Here is a 13,681-nt window from a genome sequence, read left to right on the forward strand (position 1 = left end):
TATTCTATTATAATAAATTATATGACATCACGACACATAGGTATATACCTAATACTCTGATAATTAATATTGTATGTACCTATGTTACGGATGTCGTGTATTAACTAGGTATTAGGTATAGACCAATGAAAATAATACAAAAATGCCCACCCTTGTTATTAAAAACACAGTACCTACCTAGATACATGGTTATTCAGCAGGAAGAGATAATACAATAATAAACAATATAGGTATACGATGCAGGTACCTATACCGTTTTAATTTTAATAATTTATATGTTTAAAACTATTATATTGTAATTGTATATTATGTAGGGCTTACATATTTTAGTTTTGAACATTAAATTGGTTTGAAAAATATGAAAACATACCTGTACCATGTACCTGTACATGACCTGTACGCTATAATCTCTGTTTTGTTTCTTGGTAATATGTATACCTAATATGGTACAATGATTGTATGTAGATAGGCAATAAAATACTCTTTGTGTGATCCTCGTACCTACTAATTTATTGAAAAAGTAAATTAACTATTTTTAAACCGAGTTAAGTTAATATTTTTTTTCCACATTAACTTTAAACATAGAGATTTAGATTTATTATTTGTTAACTACTAATTAATTTCTAACTTATCGATCTTGTGACCACTTAACTTGAGTTGCCTAGGTAGGTACCTAATTATTTTTATTAAATCGCCTACCTTTGACGTATTAGTTATTAAATATTGAAATCACCACTTAATTGTATGATGTAGTATAATCACAGTTCTGATCATATTTACTAAGTACCTATAATTAGACCTGTGATAACTAAATAACCATGTGATTTTATGCCTATGATGTATCCAAGTAAAAGTGTAACTCTTTAATAATTTTAGTATAAAACCACACTGTTATTTAATTCTTTAATTGATTATTACTTTAATTTAACAACAAATGTAATCGTTAATCAGAAATTTGCATTAAATCCAATACACTTGTCACGTTAATTGATCATTATATTTTAACAAGGCTGTTGTCACTATACCTATATGTTTTAAAAAAATTATTCCAATTTATTTATTCATAATGTAATTTAATTCTAACGAACAAAATTAAAATTATATTATTTGCTGGATAAATATAAATTACAATAAAAATGAATTATATTTCAATATTTAAAAACAAAAAAAAATGTTTCATATTTATTCGTGGAACATCGACGAGTATTAAATATCTCAGAGGCATTTATTTCTTAATAAATAGATATACCTAACAACGAAAATGCCTATGAAAAAATATTTACCTATACATAATATTATTATGCATATTATATAGGTTGGACAATGGACCTAAATATATATTTACTATAGAAAAAACCGGAAACCGTAAAAAAGGAGAGAGAACAATAAATATTGTTTAGTAGTTATATACGCTTTGAAAAATCAACATCACGTATCGTATATATAAATTGCACACACTATAAACAATTATTTTTTTTTTATCAAAGTATAGATATTTCGTAAATGTTAGGTGGTGGTTGTGTCGTCCATCACACTGTGTTGTGTACTTGTGTACTTGCGGTTGTGATGATGATTTAATTTTATATTTAATTTACGTTTCATACGTCTTGTCGTCTGCTTGACGTTTAATGTACGGTGTATTGAGGATGGTACTATTACCAAACTAAACACCGTTTTATAATAATACGATTGCTGAAAGCTAAAATAGTAAAATAATATTATATATATTGACGTCCAAATATTGGATTAGTTCCACAGTGATATATCCCACAGTGGCGGCGAAATATTCGCGGAATCGTCTTCAATAGCAATTATTGTATTGTAAATTGTAATAGCTAGGTCGAAGGTTTCAGACCGATTTCATTGATGGACTTAAACGACGGCGGTCGTAATACGGTATTACTTATTCTAACACAGGGAGATGCATGCAGGGTAAGAGTTGAGAAAGATCGGATCCGGCTCGGACTATATTTTACAAAGCAATCATTATTGCGAATTAAGAATCAAAAGTCTGTACCGTTTGTTCTCCAAACCCCAATAGAACGACAATATGGTCCAAGGTTTCTGCTACAATGGTATACACATAAATATTATTATTGTATAATAATATTATGTACTTATATATTATTATGTGTCAAACGGACGTATGATAATATTATTATAAACACTTCAGTAGCCAATTCGGTGCTGTGCAGTGTGTGTGTGCACGTTTATCGAATGAATGTTATCGGACGATGAAAGGGTCAACGTTGTGTCGGAATCGCCGCTTTGTCGTCGAGTCTAAAAATCCGAAGAAAAACTATTTTTTAACAAAGCCGCTTCTTCGTTTTTTAGACGATTTTATTTTTATTTATTTGTTTAAAATGTTTTCTCTCTGCAAATAAAATACCGCAATCTCTTTTGTTGGCGTTTTGTGTTACCGCGTTTTTTTTGCGATTAGCTTAACGTTTTTTTTAGTATAAATATTATGTTAATACGATATTGATAAATAATTATTTATACTTAAGTAGGTAATTCACATCGTATAATATTTATGTATAATACTATTAAGTACAAATGTATAATAATAGTTATATAAATTGAAACTCTTTCACGACGTCGAATTCCTCTCGCTATTCCAGTACATATATGTATTAGGTATACTGAGGTACTTGAAATCTTCGGTGAAATCAAATTCGTATTATTTTTATTTAGTTTTAATATAAGTTAGGAATTTATTAAAAAACATAATATTACTTAGAATAGACCATTATTGTATAATTTATGCAATGATTTGTCCTTTTGGGATAAACCTAAAATAAAATTTAATAACACAAAATGAGATACTTTGTAAAAGCTAGGTTCGGTTCAGTGTAGGTGGTATTAATTTTGAAGATACATTCGAAAGTCAACGACCCAGCGTGTTTTTATACTTGAATACGCGTGTATTTTTCATCGTCTACAAAAATAATAGGTTACCACGTACCTACGCGTTAGAAGTTACCGCGACTGCAGCTGGGGTAAGAAGATTTTTTTTGTTTTATTTAAGATAAAGGCTTCAACACCTTATGGTTATTAACCTACAATTGTAACAATAATATTGTGAACAGGAATAAAGTATTTACAATTTATGGTTTAAATGTATATAATGGAAAAATTTGTACATTGCTTCGGCGTTAGAAGAATTTTTATTTCATCGGAGAAATCGGACAGGTCATTAACTAACAACAGTGTATGCCACGGCAATATTTATCAGCAAATTTTTACGTCGTATTCGTTGCATTACGATATTATTTTGATAATTTATTAGTTGAATAATAAATTTATAACTATTCATTATATGAAATTATGAAATATATTATACTCTACATTTATTAAGTACGTTGTATTATAGTAGGTATTTGGTTTTTCTTAGAATTTTTATTATTTCAGAAATATTGCTTATTTTTAAAGTTTAAATGTATGTTCCGACTTAAGACCTGTTCTCTAGAATCAGTTTTTTTAAGAAATTTCTAAACCGCGTATTAACTTTAAACAATAATCGCAATGCATTATTATTGTAATCATATCCATAAAACTACCGCAATGTTAAATACGATGTATCCAATATGGACTCACTCAATATTATACATACTGTTGTTCACGATTTACATAATTAAAATCAACTTGTGTGATCTGTAGGAGGACAGTAACTTTGTTTAGCTCTTTTTTTCCATTAGTTTATTTTGCAAGCTACACATTATAATATAATATTTGATAGATGAATTTTATTAACGTTAATAATACATTTGAACTATGAACTGTTTACTGTTTACATTTCTTATTAAAAATATTTCATTTTAAATTATAAAATACAAAAATATATTTATTTTAATAGTATTTTATTAGAATTTAGAAATATATAATTCAATTTAGTGACTGAAAAAGAAATTTATTTTGGTTTATTAGAAATTTGAATTATTTTCAATTGTTTTCTATTACACAATATAATATTTTAATCTACGAAAAAATAATATTCCGATCAGTTGTTTCATGAAGTTATCTCAAATACACTAAGAATTATATACGAATATGAATCGAAATATTTATATAAAAGTTGCTTCTCTAAAATTAAATTATTATAGATAATACACTTTGAAAGAATTTCTTGTCTGCAGTTTTAGCGTTTAAAAATTTGAAAGAATTATATGATTGACTGCGTTGAATCTGTTAATTTGATTTTAACTGTAAATTTGTATTTATATAAGCATATTATACATTAGGATCTTAAGTTTTAACAGTATTGAATATTCTAAATTGTCCACTGGACACTGGTGCTATTATTATATTTGTTTTATTAACGGAAAACCTTGACTCCGAGTGCCTATATAAAGTAAAAAAAAAATATACAAATTAATGTTTTTTTTTTCATTTAATATCAAAGATAATCATAACTAGGTATCTATAAAAATATACTTTCACATATAGGTAACCCTAAGCTTAACTATTGCTGATTTTTATTTTTTAATATTGTGAGGAGGTTCAGAAAGCCTAACAGGAAGCGCATTGTACTAGTTTTTATATATCTACCTATACGGCGATAATATACTATAGTTAAAGATTATAACTATACAACGTTTGTTTGAAATAAATGGTTATTAATGAGTTTTTAATAACGTGTAACTTGGTGGTTCATTCTTATAAATCATAAGAAGGGTACTGATATTATTAAAATACATGCCGTATAACGTGTTATGTTGGCAGTTGCATGTGGCTGCGTGTATTCACATATTTCAAATTCGCATGTTTTGAAGTTATGCGTAACTGTAGTGTCTATAGATATAATACAGAGGAAGCCAATAAACTTTCAACTTAATTTAAAAAAGAATTATTAGAGTAGGTTTCTACTTTAGTATACATTTACGTGATTTCGTATGAAACTGATGAAACTCGGTACGTTACCGGTATTATATATTGATATAATAATTATCATGTTGTCGAAAAAGATAACCTGGTGGCTGGTAATGATTTTTTTAGGTTGTAATACAACCTTTTAAAATGGATATTTTTTGAAAACTTTAGTAAGGTAATAAAACTAATAAGATACTGCTGATTTAGTGATATGGTGAATATGTAAATAATGTTCTTATTTTTTGAATAATAATATGAAGTAATACCTAAGTACAATATATATATTGTGCATGTCTTAAATGTACTCATTTTAATATAGATATGTTTAGGGTACAACTTTTTTTCTGACTGATTTGCCCCCAACAACCGGTGCATAATATAATAATTACATTACAATTAAACCTCGTTAATTGGTTTATTTAAATTATGTTTTCATTTAATCATATATTATATTAATTATATGATTAAGTTTTACTTAATCTACTATATTATATACATTTTTTTTTACACAAATATCTTTATAAATAAAATTGTTTAAAATTTGTAATTATTATGACTTTGAACGTAAACATGCTATTGAGTATAGACATATCTATACAACAAACAAAATATATATGTAATACATTTATATGTTACTTTTCCATTCAGCTGAGAAAATATCAAGTAACATGCTTCGTTTTCTGTATAGTTTTTAAAATATTTCCCACAACGTAGTAGTTTCTAAAAACGACCCAACAATCTGCAGCGTTCGATTTCCATAACCTACATCAAAAATAAATATTTATGCCACCACATATTTTATCAATCATATATTATATTGGACAAACTCACTGTTGGGACTTGGCAAACCAGCGATACAGAGCTGCAAATCACACAATAATAAAATATCCCGACATAACGTCGGCCGCGGCTTATTATCGTAATAATAAAATTTATCTTGGTTGTCCATTATCCGTAAATGCAAAAATCCTTCGTCTCGAAATTCGTGTACAGAAAATATCAGCCGATGCCAAAACGAATGTCCATTACATAAAATCACATATTCTCATCCATAACGTCTCGGAGGCAGCAGACCGGATGTCACGGTTCTTACGAGAATATATTATTATTATATACCTAATAATATATCGCACCGATAGGTATGTGCGGGAAATATTATTTACATGCTTATTATACAAAAAACATTTCGATTCCGATTGACGCGATTAAAACGACCCATTCGTATTTTCTAAATGTTTGTTATTTATGTAGTACAATATAATATGCACATTTTCTGGATGGTTACATACGCGAGGAACGACAATAATAGTGTTTGATTAAACGCAATACGCGTTCAATTGATTATATCGTGCACAGTATTTTTTTTGTAAGTAAAGACAAATGCATATCCTTTCAGAGATTATACTCGTTTTAATTAAATCTTACGTCATGTGATGGAATAAAAATACAATGGGTACGAAAGTTAGAAATATTAACGTGCATGTTTGTATAGTTGGACCTCGATTTATTAAATGTTATTAAAAGTGTATAATGGGTGTTAAAGAGATATTTTTTTATCCTAATCATGGTATTTCAAAAACGTGATATGAAAATGTGTGTTTTGTTCGTTAGAAAACATATCTCCTGTAAAAGTAATTGAACAACATTTCACTTCTGTTTTTAATATGATTGCAAAAAGTACAAACGCGAAGACATTCTTTTGAAACTTCAAAAATAATAACTAAAACGCGACAGCAAATCGAATCACTTTTAATAACGATTTTCATTTTCCACGAACGTCAAGTACGTATAAAAAGTATAAATAATATTATTATATATTTTATAGCTGTTTGTCTCGCTCCATAATATTTTCTCTGAAGTTTAAAAATTACTTCTCCGTTATCTGCAGTTTACAACCTACATTTTACTTTAATAAATCTGAAGTTTGGGTAGTACAGGTACTAAGGTAAAGGTATTAATGATATTTTTTGTGAGCATTTTTATTGCTCAGATTGTGTGCAAAAACACACTATTGTTATACCTTCTCTATAATATAATATTATACCTATGCTAGAACGCCAAAGTCGTTGCTCTATTCAGCGGTATGGTATCCACAAATCACAATACCTATTAGTTATTATCTATATATAATATAGGTAATATATTAAAACAATATTTTATTAAATGATTAACGAACACGGAACAAAACACGATACATTGTTATATTGGTTATACAAAGATCGAAAAGAAATTGTAAAAAAAATTCACTCGGACACTTATCATCATTATTTATTATATTGTCTCGTCGAACACGGTCAAATAGACGCCGCTTAAATATAGTGCGATTGGAACCTATGGGGAGGTGGGCAGGAGGGTTGGTGTGGCGTTCATATATATTACATACGTGTGTAGTGTGTACCTATATGCATTAAATACGCATAGGAAACAATTGATCCCTATTGACCCACAAGCGAGCTCGGGGCCGCTCCTATCAATAACACTACGGTCGAATTATGATGTACGTATAAAAGATTTTGAAAAAAAAGGTGTTACACAAACATCGCGCGCGTGGTATTTCGATTTAATTACTATATATAGATATTATTATGTTATCTTTTCGGTTCTTTTTCATCTCCACGCGCGCTCTGTATGTTTAGGCCAGTTACAATACATATTATAATATATACGTATGTTGTAATGTATAATATAATATATATTTGACGTATAATATTATACCATGGTATAGCGCGCCTGCTGAATCATTATAATATCGTCGAAGACCGCGGCCATAGGTATATTGTGTACGCGACAAGCACTCAGGAGATCAAACGGCGCGGGATGTCGGATTTATGATATTATAATTTATAACAAACAGTTGTTGCTCGTATACAGTGGTTAGACGCGTGCGCTGTATAGGTATACTATTGGCAACAATAATTTCTCGCAGTCTGAATACCAGGCTTGATTACCGAAAGCATTTATTACGTATTACATTATTACCTAAATCCTATGCAGCGTTTTCTTTTCTACTCGAGGCAACATATTATATCTACGTGTGTATAATGTATCGTAAATAATATCTATATCTCTATATTACCTTATAATATTCTTCTTAAATTTTCAAAAGGAGAAACTCCGTGGAAAAATGTCGAAAAGAAAAATACCTCTAAGATTTTCCTATATAATTATAAATATACCAGATTATCTATATACATAGATAAGCCAAAATATATCACCCACCCACTCATATACTATATACTATGTAGGATTTGCCACAAAAAAGCTAGTAAGTTATATAAGTAACTACCTTTTTTTAAAATATAAAAACCTCAATATTCCAGTAGGTATATACATTTAAATATATTCAATGTTTGGTTTTTATTGGTGTGTGTTTCGAAAATGTGCTGATATAATATTAATAGTAATTTGAGACTGTAATTTTGAGTCCCCATTCTTGGTTAATATAATATGTCGGGTAGTACGAATATATTAAATTATATAGTACTTGTACGCAATTATAAGTTTTCGTGGCACTCATTCTGCGATGACGTAGGTACACATACATCCTGTCATCTCGAGTTGTCAAACTATTGCATCGATAATCAACACAATTTCTATACATTTTAATGGTAATAAAGTTTGTTCTTTTTGGCTTGACGGCGCGTTTGTGTAGTGTGTACACTGTACATAGTCGGAGGCTGAAATTCTACACTAACCATAGGTCATATCGATATTTTTACAGTTTATGATATTGTGTGGTCTATATAGATTATAGATGTTAAAAAAAAATTGCAGTTAAGACGCAGCATTATAATAAATGTATTACCCACGATCCACCGCAAGAGACGTATCATCCAAGCTGATTGAGTTATTGCTGTGCCGTAACGTGTGCGGTCAGCGTATATGACGTGTATTCCACATTTCCACCTCATGTCTTATGCCCATAGACTATTGAGTACCTATACCTAGATGATTAGCGTAAACCGTCCATGTTCCAGGCGCACAATATTTTAATCACACATAGTTTTACAAGTGTAAGCATATTATCATTATAATAATATGGTATTATGGTGTGTGTTAAGGGGGCGTAATCCATTTGAATATTGTTCATCAAATTACTTGTAGTATGCATTTCATTGATTGGAGCCAATAATAATAAACTATAATTTTGTCAGTAGGTAGGTATAGATAAGGCGTTTGTGAGTTGTGACACTCAAATTATATAATAATATAGAAGACATGTGCATTATTATTTTCTATTTCAGGACTCAGGTTTGAGTTCGTTTTGGTTTGATCGATTTATTTATACCATTACGAAAAAAACAAATCCCTAGAACCCCAAGTAAAGTCTACTTCAAACTGGAAACAAAGGAGTACAGCAGGTCTCTAGACGACGTAGTAGTCGTTCGTGTATACCGGCACTATATAAAACGGTGTAATAACATTGAAAACTTCAATTCATATTATAAACAAACACCTTTTTATTTGGATATAATATATCATATATAGATAAAAAAAGATACAAGTGATATCACTGTGTATAATAATATACGCAGAGCCGGATTAACCATTAGGCACTATATTATAGGCAACTTCCAACACTCTACAGCGCCAAATAATTCAAAGGCACCGAATGTTTTTTTAATGTTATCTATTTCATTCAAAGCATCATACCTTTTTTTTGTTATTTAGTGTATTAGTGTTATATTTATGATAATTATTTTAATATAACTATTGATTTAGTATTAGGTATATAATAAACTATTACTATAAATGTATAACTTTATAATGTTTGATCTATAACTAGGTATAATAGTAATTAATAAATTAAGTGGGTTTAGTAGGTACCTATATCAATGTCACGTCATGGTGTCTTATGCACACTGCACACATAATATTATTATCATTATCGATATTATATTATCAACATTATTATTTATTGTTATTATTATTTTGGTATACAGAAATTGAGGCATAATATTGTGATAACGATGTAGATGTATTTACGGTAATTCTATTTTTTCATTTGGCTGCTTGAAAAATTAGGATACTAGCTGTGGTGCAGATAAAACCATCACTTATATTTTGCGCATTTATCCTTAATCCGACCATGTATTAATACAACTGACGTTTCCAGATCCACACATAATCAGTGATGGGGTGGTCTGCAAAAGGACAGGGATCATGGGATCATTAAGTAGGTATACCTAATCATTAAATATTTTTGTTCGTTAAAATTTAGCAAGTAAGTAGTTTACAAATATTATCAGATTGAATTCATATGTGAAAACAAATAGGTTAGAAAAAAAATTGTTTTGAATTTAATGTGCCGGAAAATATTGTATTTTTCGTGTTTTACATTTTATAATTGCATGAATATAGATTTTTTTCAACCTTAATGGACATCATTTTTGTATTACGTATACTTAAATCATTTAATATTGTGAGCATACAATCTGACTGTACGGTACTGTTATTATTTTATTCAGATGCCGGGATGCACCAAGTATAACACAGATGTGTCTGTAACGCCACTGTATACAGTAATTACTAATTACTAATGAACAAGTACCTATAATATGTATGTATTCTATAATGAACACAATCATATGATACTCTGTGCGTTTTACTTTTTAAACTATGTATAATATAATATTGTATCGTCTCCCCGAGCAGCTCGCCCTGACTGTAAAACAATAAGTCAACTTGGTTATTATATATTGCCGTCTATTAAAGCGTATATACCGGATTAATTGGCCCCATTATAGCCGATCTAGCTGTTTCCTGTGACCGGGCAAAGCGAAATTGTCTTCGGAGCGTCGACGACGGCCAATATAATAACTGTAATAATAACAGTGAAGGCGACGGATAACGCCGGATGAGCTAATTGGGATGTTTAAGACTCTATAGTCTATAATATAAATGTTTGGAAGAAGGATGTGTCAAACAGAGAAACAGAGAAAAATGTACATTGTACATATCATATAGAGACTAAATGAACAAGATACGGTGAAATGGATAGGCGCATGGCACATCTCGTAAACAGTTAAAAATTATAATACGAAACAAAACACTTTTACATAATATTGTTATTACTTATTAGTATAAAACATATATGATATTATCTACTTTCAGCCTTAAGGAATTAAAAGTAAATTATAATAGATTGTATATTGTGTTTGGACTAATATTTTCTAACGTTTTAATGTCTTTATAATATAACACAATGAGGGCTCAGTTCCTTTATTGTCATGCATAGCACACACACACACACACACACACACACACACACACACACACACACTTACTGTTATATGTATTAAAATAAATATGTTTAACACCTATTGTCCTAGATATAATATTAATACAGTAGTCCTGCACGAATTTTTTCGTACGTCTATGAACACGATATTATTATTTATTTATTTACAAAATACAAGAATATTATATAAATAACATATTACATAATATAGTGTACAATGTACAATTATACTATATTATATAATATGTACAATAATTGGGTGGTTTATTTTTATTTTTCGGTTTTGGTGTGATGAAAATGGGAAATCCATGTCAATGGAAAAATAGTAAATCGCTTGTTACATGTGGGTAGTGGGTACACGTCATAAATGTTCGCTAAATAATATTATAATAATGTAAAAATTAAATTAAAATAATAACTACCTATATTGATAGGTATAGGTACTGTAATTCTTTCAAGTAAAATTAAAATTAATCATGATTGAATATGTGTGAGATGTAATATATTCTCCATTACGAATAATAAATTATTGTGAACCTACCTACAGTTTATAAAACGGCAAAGAGATATTCGTTAAACCATAAATGTCTTTAAAGGCTAACAGAATACAATTAATGAAAACGCCTACGATAGAAAAAAAGCAATTTGTGCTTGAAATTGCGGCAAGTTGTCTGCTATTTCAGTGTGCTGACACCGAAGTTAATATTATAAATATTTTTTAAAAATAATTTCAGTTTATACTGAAATATAATTTATTGTGATCACGAACGTAATTATATTATTTATTTAATTCCACGAGTATTTACTATGCAATTTTTGTCCGTACATTTTCATTTATAAATCCATTAATTCAAACTTTTTGCTTCTTTTACCACAATAATTTGGGGGGAGTGTTGAGAGAAATTGAAATTTTTTATTTAAAAATTTTATTTTGCACTCGGGAACAATGGTTTAAATATTCTTTAAATTACTTAATTTAATAATCACAGCATGTATATAGTGCAACTTTAATTATTTCTACATTTTTTTGTGGAAGGTTAGCTATAAAAACTATTAAAAAAGAAACCAAATAATTATCATTTTAAAACCCATGAGCTGCCGTCAATGCGCGCAGAATCTTTAAGAACTATAGAATATAATTTCATGTCTATAAAGTATATAAAGTATAAACATTAATTTTTTAACACTTAATTTAGTCACATATTTATATAATATATATTTTGTTTAAGGTAGGGCTTAGACTGGCGCTAAACATTTTTATATGTCGGCAAGATTTAATGTTCACACCCCTATAATTTGAACATTCCTAAAAAAAATGCCGCTCCTGTAAAAAGTCCCTACTGTTGTGCCACCAAAGGCTTGAGCCTACGTCGCATATACGCTTTAAACCGGCGACCGTGTTAGGTTAAGACATAATAATATAATATATAATATATAGGTATGTATCGTAATACTCGTAATAGTATTATTTACAAAATAATTGTTTAATTCAATGGTATTTGTTTTTTATAGACCTAAAATTCAAAAGAGACTCGTATATTTTGCAATATGATATAACATTATCTTTCGTATTTTTCGATAACTATATAGGTACCTTCGTGGAGACGCGGACGGCGGCATTGGTTGACTTGGTCGACTGTCTGGAAATGGACAATTATTAATTATATTAATACTATCATCGATTGGTTTTCCTGGTAGGTAAATTACCTTTAAAATCACGATAGTATATACAAATGCCAACCCTCCCCCCCACTCACCCCTTATTGTAGGTCACCGACGATAGTGTATGAATATATGAAAATGCGGTACACGCGGAGATAATAATAATAGTAAAAAAAAATACCACTACGACAGGGGCGACAAATTATTAAACAAACGCTGTGCCGGTCGTCGTGTTTGGAGACTTATAACTTATAACTTATAACAGTGTCGCGATATTGGCTTTCTCCGTATACGAATAAATTATTACGTTGCCTCTAATGCGCGTATAGAAATAATATCACAATAATAGTATACCTGTGGTCAAATATAAAATATAACAACATTAACGACAGAATAAAAATGTAATATATGTACAATATACACCACTATTGTAATTATACTACCATTACAATATATATTATAATATATATAATACCTAACCTACGTCGCAATATATGTAGGTATATACACGAATACGAGCATAATAACACGATCCTGGTTATTTTTTGATTTTAATGATTTTCATACATAATACGTAATATATTATCGTCTATACTCTATAATATAATATATACCTGGACCGGACCCAAATAATTGAAAACGTTTCACGGCAACTTCGTCCGATGAGTCCGCAGCAGCAGGTGGTCTCGTTCGCACGTGCAATCTTCTCGGAAGTGTATTCTTTTTTTTGTTTTGAGATCGCCGAATAATATTATACTGTTGCAGCGCATATCAAAATATATGATACGCTCAGTTCCATGTCCAACAACGATTTCTGAAATTCTAAGTGGTTTTCGCCCACAAAACACACGCAACGGTCACCTTTGAACATATCATATTGTGATGTCTGCAAACTGCAAATAGATGCAT

The sequence above is a fragment of the Metopolophium dirhodum genome, chromosome 3, assembly GCF_019925205.1.
Source record: "Metopolophium dirhodum isolate CAU chromosome 3, ASM1992520v1, whole genome shotgun sequence".
Classification (NCBI taxonomy): Eukaryota; Metazoa; Arthropoda; class Insecta; order Hemiptera; family Aphididae; genus Metopolophium; species Metopolophium dirhodum.